The sequence below is a fragment of the Glycine soja genome, chromosome 11, assembly GCF_004193775.1.
Source record: "Glycine soja cultivar W05 chromosome 11, ASM419377v2, whole genome shotgun sequence".
NCBI lineage: Eukaryota > Viridiplantae > Streptophyta > Magnoliopsida > Fabales > Fabaceae > Glycine > Glycine soja.
The window spans coordinates 22,469,670-22,482,112 of NC_041012.1; the positions used below are offsets into that span (position 1 = coordinate 22,469,670).

At 30.6% G+C, this 12,443-nt stretch overlaps 1 long non-coding RNA gene across 1 annotated transcript; it reads right to left on the reverse strand.

The window, feature by feature from the left end:
- Positions 1-3,124: 3,124 nt before the first annotated feature.
- LOC114373867 lies at positions 3,125-9,144 on the reverse strand. Its single transcript, XR_003658484.1, has 2 exons — positions 8,358-9,144; positions 3,125-3,762 (listed from the first exon to the last, which is right to left on the reverse strand). It is a non-coding gene; the product is annotated as an uncharacterized LOC114373867 (long non-coding RNA).
- Positions 9,145-12,443: the final 3,299 nt, after the last annotated feature.

A 12,443-nucleotide genomic window follows, 5' to 3' on the forward strand; every position in this document is an offset into this window, starting at 1 on the left:
CATTGATGAAAGGGAAGAGAAAAAAAGATGAAAATCAAATCCGAACCACTTCCGTAAGGGTTCCGTAACTTTTCCGTAAAATACGAAAAGGGGGGTGAACTTAGTAATTTGGGTGCTCTTAGAAATCTTCTTCATTAAGTCTCGGGGTGGCAAGCACGTCTCTTTTTCCCTATAAATAGGGGAGGGGGGCTGTTTCAAAAAATAATCATCACCCCTTAGTTATGCATTTCGGCTATTTTGGGCAAAAAATACGTTTTCGTGAAGAAAAATCGAGTCGAAGTGCTTCTGTAACACTTCCGTAAGCGATTCTATGGAAATTCTTCATCGCTCTTCATTGTTCTTCACCGTTCTTCATTCGTTCTTCGTCGTTCTTCGGTCTTCAACCGGTAAGTTCCCGAAATCGAATCTTTCAATTCATTCTATGCACCCTTAGTGGTCCCTACTTGTTTTGTGTACTTTCACTTTAATTTCGCTTACTTTCAGTTTTCTTTTCTTCCGTTTTTAACGTGCTTTAACCGTTTATTTAAGCCATTTTCTATCCTAATAAATGATAAAATGAATTTCAACCGATAATTTGCGTTGTAATCTCGTTTAATCACTGTTAAAACAAAATCTAACCGACCATTCACACTGTAATCTCGGTTAAACCAAAAAAGGCAAAATAATAATAAAATAATCAAAATATCTTTGAATAAAATAATCAAAAAAATCAATCGGACATTTTTCTTTGAAAGTTTCCTTGGATCAATTGACTAATAACCAAAGTGAAACTAAGGCTAAAATCAACTCACAAATCAAGCTTTGTCTGCAAAAAATCACTAAAAACCATTTTAAGGTCCAACGCCTTAAATGATCCTCTTTGCTTTTATCGGTTAACATGGACCATTCAAAAGCATAAAATCAACATGTAACTTTACTGCTTTTGTGAGAACTACGTAGGTCTGATTTCCTCTTCGATAGAGGATACGTAGGAGCAAAAGCCCCGCTTTTGTCGATCTCGTGAGATGATTAGAGGTCCAACACCTTAGCTTTCTCACCAAGTAAAATGGATCATTTTAAGGTCCAACGCCTTAAATGATCCCCTTCCAAGTAAAAAGAATCACTTGATTCGCCCCTTTTGAAAGAACTACGTAGGTCTGATTTCCTTATCACAATTGAGGAATACGTAGGAGCAAGGGAAACACCCTTGTCGACCACAAAAAGATAAAAAATACAAAAAGGCATAAAAACGTAAAAAAGGGAAAATAAAACAATTTGAAGACATCTTTGCACACTCGATTAAAGGCTGCCATCCTTTATGACGAACACGCGGGGTGCTAATACCTTCCCCATGTGTAAATACAACTCTCGAACCTTTCACACTTAAAGTTTGTAGACCACACCTTTCCGGTTTTTCCGACGTTTTCCTCGAATAAACGTTGGTGGCGACTCCGCGCATCTTCCTCCCATGGAAGACGCACCCGTGAGCCCTCGCGTCGCCCTTCCGTCGAAGGGTAGGTTGCGACAACATCGATAAGGGAAGAGGAGCTGAGAAATGTAGTTGCCAATGACCAAGTACCTGATGAGGTGCTCTTCCATCCTAAGAGTATGTATGTTTTCTTGAGAAAACACTTTTCAAAACCAGGGAGGTGATTGCTAAAACTCTTCATGGTAGGGCTCATGCTAAAATAGAAGTCAAAAGATGGAAAGTCCTTAAGGAGTTCTTATTTAAGAAGTTTTTTGAAGCCTCAATGGATAGTTCCTCTGATGACGAATTTGGGGATGAGTTCTTTCTCAAGCTTGAAGAGGAAGAAGAAGCTATCAAACAAAATGGGGAAAAGAAGTAAAAATAAAAAGAATGCACCTATAGCAAAAGAAACACAAGCTCAGGGGGAGTGAATCATCTGAGGGGGAGATTTTCCTAAAATCTTTAAATTGTTATTCTTTTTTATTCATCCTTTCTCCATGTAATATGCTTTTAATGAATAATATGAGAGTTTTCTTATTAAAGGACTTTATCTCAAAGTCTTATGATGCATTATGTTCTTACATTTCATATATTTCCTCTGATAAGACTAACATTGCACTTAACTATCATTATATATATCATATATATGTCTTCAAATTTTACATCTGTATTTGTTTGACATCATCAAAAAGGGGAGATTGTTAAGTCAAAAGAAATTTATGTCTTCAAGAAAAATCAGGACTCCTAATTATTTTGATTAGATGCAAATAAAGGCAAATAGTAAAAGTTGTGTATGATATGCTATGAGATCATAATCTGTATTTGTCCATCTATATTTTCAGACAATACATTCATAAGATGATCTGGTATAACATTTAAGTAATGCAATTAAGACCTTCACTTAATACTCTGTTTTTGAGATTCTATTATGCTGAAAACATTCTCCTAGGATTTGTCACATTCCAAAGAAGAATAAATGAAGTCCACAATCTGGAAGACGTTGATCCTCGTCAAAAGGTGTGCTTTATTGTTATAAACCTAATATGATGAAAGAAGTGACTTCCTATACTCCTAGGCAAGCATACCAAGTTGTACAAGTAGTATTAAAATGGTATGACCGAGTATCGATTCCACAGGGACTTCGTTGTACTCAGAGTTATATATATCTAATGTTAAAGCAATTAGTGACTCAAATCGAATCTTTTTCATTGATTAACTACAAATATAAACTAATGTGAATTAACTACAAAGCAAGAAACATGAAAGGTTAAGAAAAAAAATGCTCGAAGTTGTGAGATGATGTTGTGATGAGTTTAAGGAACGTGTTGGGGCTCCGTGTACCAAAACTACTCTTGATGTAATTATAATAGAGATTTCTCTATTTAACATGAATATGATTATTACCTGCCCCTTCTAACATACTCTAACCATGATCCCTCAAGTGAGAGAGTCTAAATCACCTAATATCGCTTCTAATCCCTTAAGAGTTATATTAAATAATTTGCATTGCGAGTAGAGATGCATAAATAGGCTAGACAATCCCACTCTATCTCTAGACATGGATTACCTAGATGTTCTTTCCAAGTTCTTAGCATATAAAATTTCCCAATGCCTAAATCCTAAAACAGTTCATGAAAATGGATGGTGAGACCAAAGACATGTGAATGAGCAAAGAGATGAACAATAATATCAACATCATATTAATAGATAGTTTAGAATCATTATATCAAAGAGATTTTGGTTTGCAGAGCTCTCAAAAATGGGTGGTTTTAGCCTCTCATTGTCATGAGAGACTTACAAATATAATATGGGATCTAATGGAAGAAAAATAGAAAGAAATGGAATTTCCTTGCATCGATTGTGTATGGCTTCCTATGTCTCCTTTTCTCTCCTCTGTTGTCCTTTGCTTTGTAATAAAGGAATGAATGAATGAATGTTGATTTTTTATATATATATAATCACTTTTTGCAAATATCTTCCCACTTGATGACTAATCAAAATTGCCACTGTGTGCTAAGTCTGCATGTGCGCGCTGAGCGTACATGCAAAGTCTAGCTGGTATAAGTGATTATGCACTAAGTCGCCAAATGCATAGGCGCTAAGCCACCAAATGCATGTGCACTAAGCCACCAGATGCATGCTAAGTTGCCATATGCAAGCTAAATCGCCAGATGCGCCCTATAGTTGGCCTCTAAGTTAGCTTCTTGCACTAAGCAGGCTTCTTGGGCTAAGCGGTCTTGATGCGCTAAGTGAGAAGGTCACGTTGAGTGTGACACTTCTGTTCTTCAATCCTCTTCCATACCTCTGCTATATCTCTACAAGAAATACAACCAAAATTACTATAAAATCATTAACTTTAGCATCTCCAGGATAAAAACTCAGAAGAAGTTATGTTGCTATTGTTTTAACACAAAAGAAGCAATAAAAAAGAACAAAAATTGGATAATTGCTATGTGATTTCAAAATAAAAATGACGTATGCATAGCACTTATCACTTCCCTACTGGGGTACAAACCATGCTAGCCTATTAGCATGGACTTTGCATGAAGAAACGACATGCATTTAATGCAAGCATTAAATACTCCAACAAACTCAAGACTTCAAACAAAGAACAAAGTGAAGAATCCAACCATTGTGAGACAAAAAATACTTGGAGATGAAGGCTATATATAGAAGAAGCTTTGAAAAACAAGATACGAATCATCTACGCGAACAAACTCTTTCATTCTTTCCTATAAAGCTTTATGTAAATTCTTGTAAAGATACTAATTTCTCAAAACACTTTGTATACCTTAAGAGAAAAAAACTAAAAGTACCGAGTGATATCCATTTGTAAGATGATAAGAAATTTGATCAGTGTGCAAAATTCCAACAAATCTTATTAATCTATTTAGAGCCAACATTGGCTTGGTAGGACAAAGAATAGTGGATTTAAGTCAAGCTTGTGGTAGAGCTTGCAAGAGTAAGATTAAGAAGTGGCAATGAAAAATACTTGTAACTTTGTTAAGTTATTGGAAACTCGGTGGGTTACCAAGAACGAGATGTGGTCTCGGGTTTAGGATGAACCAACATAATTCTTTGTGTGCTTGTCTCTATTATTTTAACTGACAAATGATTTGAATTTGTTTTTGGATCTTATATGTTGTTTTGTTTTACAAAGAAAACTATTTTTCTCGTCATCTGATATAGTATGATCTCTAAGTGTTTTTAGGTCTATTTACATCATACGATAATCCTATTTTTAGTCTTAGAAAAAGTTTAAAATTTCTAAAAACATAATTCAACTCCCCTTCTTGTATTATTTGCTTCTATAGTTCCCCTTCAAGCGAAGCCTTTTTTCGATCCACGAGTATCCAATGATGGTCTTAGCTCTTAATCGTGGTTGCCAATATGCTCTCCATTGTTAGGCCCTTAGAGTTTATTCATTATTGCCAACATGTTATAGTTAATTACTTGCATATGCATTCCAGTGTTTCACAGTGACAGAACAGGCCAACTGGCCTCCATATACTAAAAGACTTTCAATCTCCATATATGGACCTAACGCTAGAAAGGATTTCAATACAAGGGATCCCCATGTCTAGATCCACCATCAATTCTATTATACTCGCTTGAGTTAATCACCTAGGCGAACCATATTAGCTTTGATACTGATTGTTGGGAAACTGATCGAGGGGAATAAAACACTGAAGAGATTTTTACCAATGAGCCACAAGAACATCACACAAGTAAACTTGACACCACACTTCAATCAAAAACTTTAAGGCATCATGTTTATGGGTCTTCCCCACTTATATGTTGTTCAAGTTTTCCATTTCTACTCAATGTTGAACTTCACCTTCAGACTTGAACTCCAATAGAGGGATTTGGAGAAAAGGGGAGGAAATTTAAAACATTTGAAGTGGATTGATTAAAATATCATTATTTATGTTTTAAAATCTAAAATTATAAGAATATAAAAGTAAAATAATTTTAATAAAAAGAAGAATATTAGCGACACTCTCTCAAACACTCTTTTTTTTCTAACACTTTCTATATGATATTAAATGAGATATATAACCCACAAAATTGATGATTTCAACCAATTACAAAAATAGTGTCATTGGAATTCATTTTTTTTTATAATATCTTCCTTTTTTCTTTTGAACCAAACATAGAAAGGGTTATTTCCCCCCTTCCTCTTTACCAAACAAAATGTGTAATCAAAACCCTTTTTCTTCCTTCCCTCCTCCTCAACTAAAATCCTCCCCCCTACCCTACAAACACAAATTTTAAAAAATTAAAAATAAAACTTATAGTTGCGTAATATTTTTTTGTGTTGCACAGACGTACAATTTTTTTTTTAAATATCTTATAGTTCTGTAATAATTTTATATTTTTATAAATAGATTAAAATTATTATTTTTATTTTATGCTTCCTTTTTTATTGAAATAAAATGTGATGTGTGATTAAAAAAGTAACACTTTGAGGGTTGTTAGTCTTTCCTAATATCTTACTTTTATAAATCATAATATTTTAACTCTCAATATACAATAGTTCTATTATAATATACTTAAAGTGCTTGTTTTTTTAACAAGACAAGAAATGCAAAAAAAAAAAAACTAAAATATAAAAAAAAAACTAAAAGTTAGTTATTAATATCAATAAGAAATGATATTTTATTATGGCTAAAATATGTTTTATATATATATATATATCAAAATGTTCGAAATTCGTCCTTGTAAAATTTTCGGTATGTTTTTTGTCCTCGCAAAATTGAAATGCATTGTTTTTTGGTCCAGAGCTAGATTTTATGAATCCAAACTTATGTGGCATTTTTTAATTGAAATTTGAAAATATAATTTTTGGCGGTTAAAAACCATCATAAATTATAGAAAAAATTTAAATAAAATTCAAATCACAATTTTTGTCAGTTAAAAATTGCCAAAAATTGTAGGAGTTATTTATTTTATTTTATTTTTTTGCAAAAACACCCCTTTCTTTTTTAAAGCACAAGCCCACCTCCATCACCAAACACCACCATTAACACCATCAAATTGAACCACGCCTCAACCACTAGTCCACCATCACCACTGCACCTCAACCAAATAGCCACCATCTTTTACCCTCAAATATGAAATTCCCAACCCCAAATCTGAAATCCCTAACCTCCAAATAACCTATATTTAGAAAATATTGTGGAGTGTGTGTGGGGAAGAATAGTGTGGTTATGGAGAGTCATGTGGACAAGGAGACTTTTCGGTGACATTCGTCAAGCCACTTTGTCTTGTCCCATGTCTATTATGATATTCCATATTCCAATTCAATTGGATACCAGAAAAAATGAATTCGGATTGTAAATTGTTTGGCCACAGAGGAGCCAAGTTGGGTGGGAATACATCTTCTAAAGGACGTGAGTATGGAGTTTTACACGACATGGTTAACTAGCTAGGAACAAAGGGGTGAGGATGATGCCATTTGATGTCAGGGTTGAGCCAGCAGCCTTGATGAGGAGGAAGTCATTGTCGAAGGTTGTCGTGGAGGTGGGAGGAGGAGGGGCTGAAAGGGTTCAATGGAGTAGAAACAGAGGGGGTGGAGGGAGAGAAGGAAGAGACCATGGTCATATTAGAGAGAAAAAGAAAGGGAAAGAAAAAATAGGATAAGTGTCTAATTTTTAATGGACATACCTCAGAAACTTAAGTTCGGATTCATCCAAGTCTAATTTCAGGCTAAAAAACAAGACATTTCAATTTTGCGAGGATGAAAAACATATTAAAAATTTTACAGAGACAAATTTCAAGCATTTCGATATTTATATGGATAAAAAAAAACATATTTTATCTTTTTATTATTGATAGATGACATGGATGGATTACAAAATTTTCTTTGAGGGATATTATATAAATATTAAATTTAATTATATTTGAAAAATATATATGTATATTAAAATTGTAAAACATGTGTCAGTTCCACGTGAGTTTACCCAAACTCAGTAATATCTTATTAGAATGTGGATGAGTATAAAAAAATATAAACTTGTCTCTTTTAAACTTGAACTCATTCTGTGTCTTATGCAGTGGTTGGGGAGAGTTAAAACTTCTCCCACCATGACATGTTGTTATACCTATTTTATATATGAATATTTATGTATATAAAATATTTTTGGAAGATATAAATTGAATGACAGAATTGACATAAGAATAAATTAAATAAAAAATTACTGTAATGTATCTTCTAATATTTATTAATTAAAATTATGTTATTTTTCTACTGTAATAAACTCTATTGTGTTTAATGAAATTACGTGATTAATTTTTAACATATATTTATAGTTTTAAATACTTTTAAATATAAGTTGAACTTATTTCTTATTTGACCTCAAACTTACAAAATTTCAGGACCTGCTTGACACACATTGAATCATTCTTACACCACTTTATTTTATAAACAAGAAAATATAACTCTCGATACATTCTTAGTCTTTCTTTCCATAAGTAATATTTAGCATAAAAAATCTTACACTGCGCTATTTTACACTTCACTTATCTCAAAACATGATAAAAGAAAAGGATAATATGTTACAATATATATTTTATTTTATTTTATTTTCTAGAAAAATTAAAATTAAAGTAAACAAGAATAGTATATATATACCTCACTTTTTCTTCAAATATCATTAGTGATTTATATAATTTTATTTTTCTCCCCTAAACAATGTACAGAAGTGTAAAATAATAGTGTTTTTCTCACTGCTGTAAAATAATAAATTAAGTAGGGTACATTGCAAAAGTGATTTCCAAAAGAAAAAAACAACACTCGAGAACAAACAACAAGACATGTATATTCATTCATAAAAAAGACAGGTTCAAACGTTCAGTAGTCTTTAAGGAACACAACTGACAAGAAGAGCATTGAATTGAAGGAACATACCAGATAACTGATTAACGGAGTTAACGATCCAGCTACACTATGTAGGTTAATTTCTCCTACATCACAAGGACTAAAAAGTAAATACACGAAAAATATGTTGATATGCTTCAACTATGTGTGTATATCATAAGGTGTTATGACACTGACAAGACTACAAATATTCAATAATTACCAACATAACCAACAAACAAGTTTCTGCACACAGAATCAGATATCTAATTAAACTCTAGCTACATCATATTCACACGGAAATTCAAGCACTTAACTTCTTGCTCCAAAAATAAGCAATTCCTCACATTATAAAAGGAGAATAGAATTTGCTACTGTTGTTGCATGGTGTTGGCATCATCTTCTTTCCTTCTTCTTCTGAACCAGTTTTGTGACGCAGTGTTATTCTGGAACTCAATCGAATCTTCTTCTGTTCCTGAATCATGAGAACCCCTTGCATGATTCTTCAGCCATGGAATCATGAGGACGAACACAAAGAGTAGAAAGAAGGCAGAGAGAAAAACAAAAAGCAATATCTTTCCATGTAGGGAAAAGTGTTTGTCATCAGAGAATTGAACCTCATCTACTTCTTGTTGTTGTTGTTGAGGACTAAAAGAAGTGTAAGGGTAAGTGGTCATGGCAAATAGACTCTATAAGAGTAAAGTGTGAAAACTAAGTAAATGATGATATATATAATAATTAAGGCTTATAATATTTTCTTTGATATATATCTTGTTTGGCAAGTTTTTGGAAAAGTGGGTATGAAACCTTTGACTTATCTTTCAAAATGCACCAAACCTTCTCATTCAATCTTTTTCTTTCCTCTGGCTATTGTTTTAATTTCTTCCTTTCTTAATTTGTTGGTTTGTATGGTATGCTTATAAACAATATTTGCTTTCCTATAGATTTTTGTATTTTTCTTCTTTCCTTGATGTTGGAGAATATTTTAGGGTACAACTGCAGTGGTGGCAGCTTAGTAGCGGCAGAACCAGGTGGCCCATGGTTACTTTGCTGTTTTCACTTTTTTTGTGTCATCTGATCCTTACCAGCGATTTTTTTTCATGTAGTGATAAAACAAGGAAAAATATATATGAACACCTAAATGCTAATTAACGGTTAGAAAGAGAATAAAAAAAAAGAAAACTATACATATCATATGATGTAATAAAAAGAAAAAGATAAAAAGAAATAAAACATTTTGATGAGATGTTCAAAATAATAGAGTGTTCAAATATATCTGTATAAAACAATCCTTTATTTTTTATTTTTTTATTGGGTGTCGACAATTGGATATCGTCCCTAAGCTCAGTCGATATTCAGAAATTAATATTTCCAAATACATACATTTTTTAAAGGTATGACCTCTTAATTTTAATTTATATATATATATATATATATATATATATATATATAACACATGATACAAACTAAATTTATACTGCTAAGTAAAGTAAAATGTAAGTTTTTCAAATATAATTAACACACTAAATAACGTTGAAAACTCTTCTTATGACCCTTGTCTTTTTAATTTATTATAATAATTTTTTTTGTTAAACATTAAATTAATATGTTAGTTTATTTTTATAATCTTTATGATTAAGCTAATGACATAAACCCTCATATAATAAAATTATATTGAATAATTGCTTAATCTGTTTTATGGCCGCAAAACACTCATGGAGAGATATGTAAAGTTTTCATTTGAGTTATAATTATTCTCGTAATAAAAAAAATTATGAAAAAATTTAAAATTAGAAAAAGCTGTATTATACGAGTTTCTTCAATCAAATATATTTTTATAAGTCATTCAAACTGTATCTAAAATATGTACAAAATAATATACAATAATGTACCAAAAAAACTATATCTAAAATATTGATTAAAAAATAATATAAGGATTTTCAAATTGTATATAAAAATTAAAAAATATACAAACAATTCTTTAGTAGTTGATAAAGGGTATTATTATATAGGTATAAATGTGTAATTGTAAAAATATTTTTTCAAATCTGAAGCAGATATTACTCTTTATTAAATTATTTTAGTTCAGTGAATTAAAAATACTGAATGTATTTTTAGTATGCAAAACATTTAATATTTTCTTTAAATAATTTTATTATTTGTAAGATTTACTGTAAAATTAAATTTATGTATAAAGTAAACAAATGAGATTATTTACTTTTTATTTATTTTAAACTAGTATTTTAATTTGTGTATTATATAGGATAAATACTTATATATAATTAAAATTATGAAAATAAATATTTTAATATATAAATTATATTTAATATTTATGATAATAATTTAATGGTGATGAGATTATTTTTAAATTAAAATGGATATACAATTAAAAAAAGACTTACATATTTTTGTAGTCGTTATAATTTAGTTTTTTTTTATACTTTTGGTCTTGCAAAATTATTTTTTTAGTTCTTACTAATTATATTTCTCTCAGTTTTGCAAAAGCAAAAGACAAAAGGACATTAAATTACAAGAATTAAAAATATATTTATATCTTAAAAAATTATTTTTTTATTGGAAAATATTAATTATTTATTATTAATTTTTTTATTAATAAATGAATCAAACACGCAAAGTTTTTCTCCCTCCCTTTTCCTTCTACCATCCTTCCAATCTTATAACTCCCCCCGTTAAAAAAATTAAGAATATAGATAAAAGGTTTGTTTGAGATGGTTTAGGGAGATTTTTTTTTTTAATCATCCGTTAACGACGTAGAGAGATATACCTCTCAAGAAGAAGAAAACAAAAACTATTGACAATATCTAATTTAGAGAGTGAGTGAGATGAGTATTATAATTTATAGTATAAGAGTAGGTAAACAATATTGTAATTTTAATTGACTAAAATTTAACAAGCCAAATATTATTCTTGAGTTTGAATTCCCAAATGCAACTGCACCAAAAAAAAAGTTTAACGTATTTAATGATAACTTAACTGAAATTCAAATAAGGTAATTAAGTTGGTCATAAAACTCACCAAGATTCCAATAATAGATTTCAAATTCTACATGAAACGGACAATCTCTGCATAGCGAGTAGCGACACATAAAAAGACAAGCCCAATCTAAATTATCGTCATTTTCTTAATTTTTATGCATGTTATCCTCTCTACATTGTGTTAAAAAAAGGTTTTAAAATTGTATGTCTGATACTTTCATCTTCTTAATTAATTTCAATGCTTGGATTAATCAGACATTTTTACGGTAAAAAATATTACTTTCATCCCCGGCCGAATTAAGTCAATCTGAGGTATTATTCATTTTCATGATTTGAACAAAAAGACTAAAATATTATAAATTTAAAATTTAAATATGAAATTGATAAAAAAAATAATATTAAAAACAAATTAACGCTATCTCTATGTTTTTAGAAATAGCCGATTAGTTAAATGCCATCTGAAACCGTTGCATATATAAATGAGATAAGGAAGGACCACCAAAGATTCTTATGGTTCATACATTTACAATCACATGTTTTTTCTGGTTAGATTTTTGAATTTTTTAAGAGATGTTAGGTTGGAAATTTAATTTGCATTTTTCTAGCTAGTCACCGACTGACCGACACAGAATTTGCATTTAGAATATGCTGTTTTTGTTTTGTTACTTTTGTGTTGATTAACTCTTTGAAAAAACTCATCAAAGTTGACCTCAGTGCACAATTTTAATATATATTTACAAAATTTCTATTTTGAACATATATATATTGTATTTACACTATTAGAAAATAAGTTTCTAATATTGGTTATTAAAGACTTTTAAAATCGGTTATTAACTGATGTGAAAACTATCAATGTTAAAAGTATTAACATTAACATCGGTTTTTGAAAATCAATGTTAAATTAAACTACACAACATCAGTTTTCGGAAAATCAATGTTAACAAATTCATTTTATTTACAATTATGTCATCACCTTTTTGTTATCATCAATTATCGTCAAAACCGATGTCAACCAGGCAATGTTAAATCCTATTTTTGTAATAGCATTACCAAAATCTGAAACTGTATCATGTCAGGTTGGACATGGCCAATGCAGACTCCAAGATCTTGCACCTTGGATTGAGAGCTCCCTTTGTTAAGA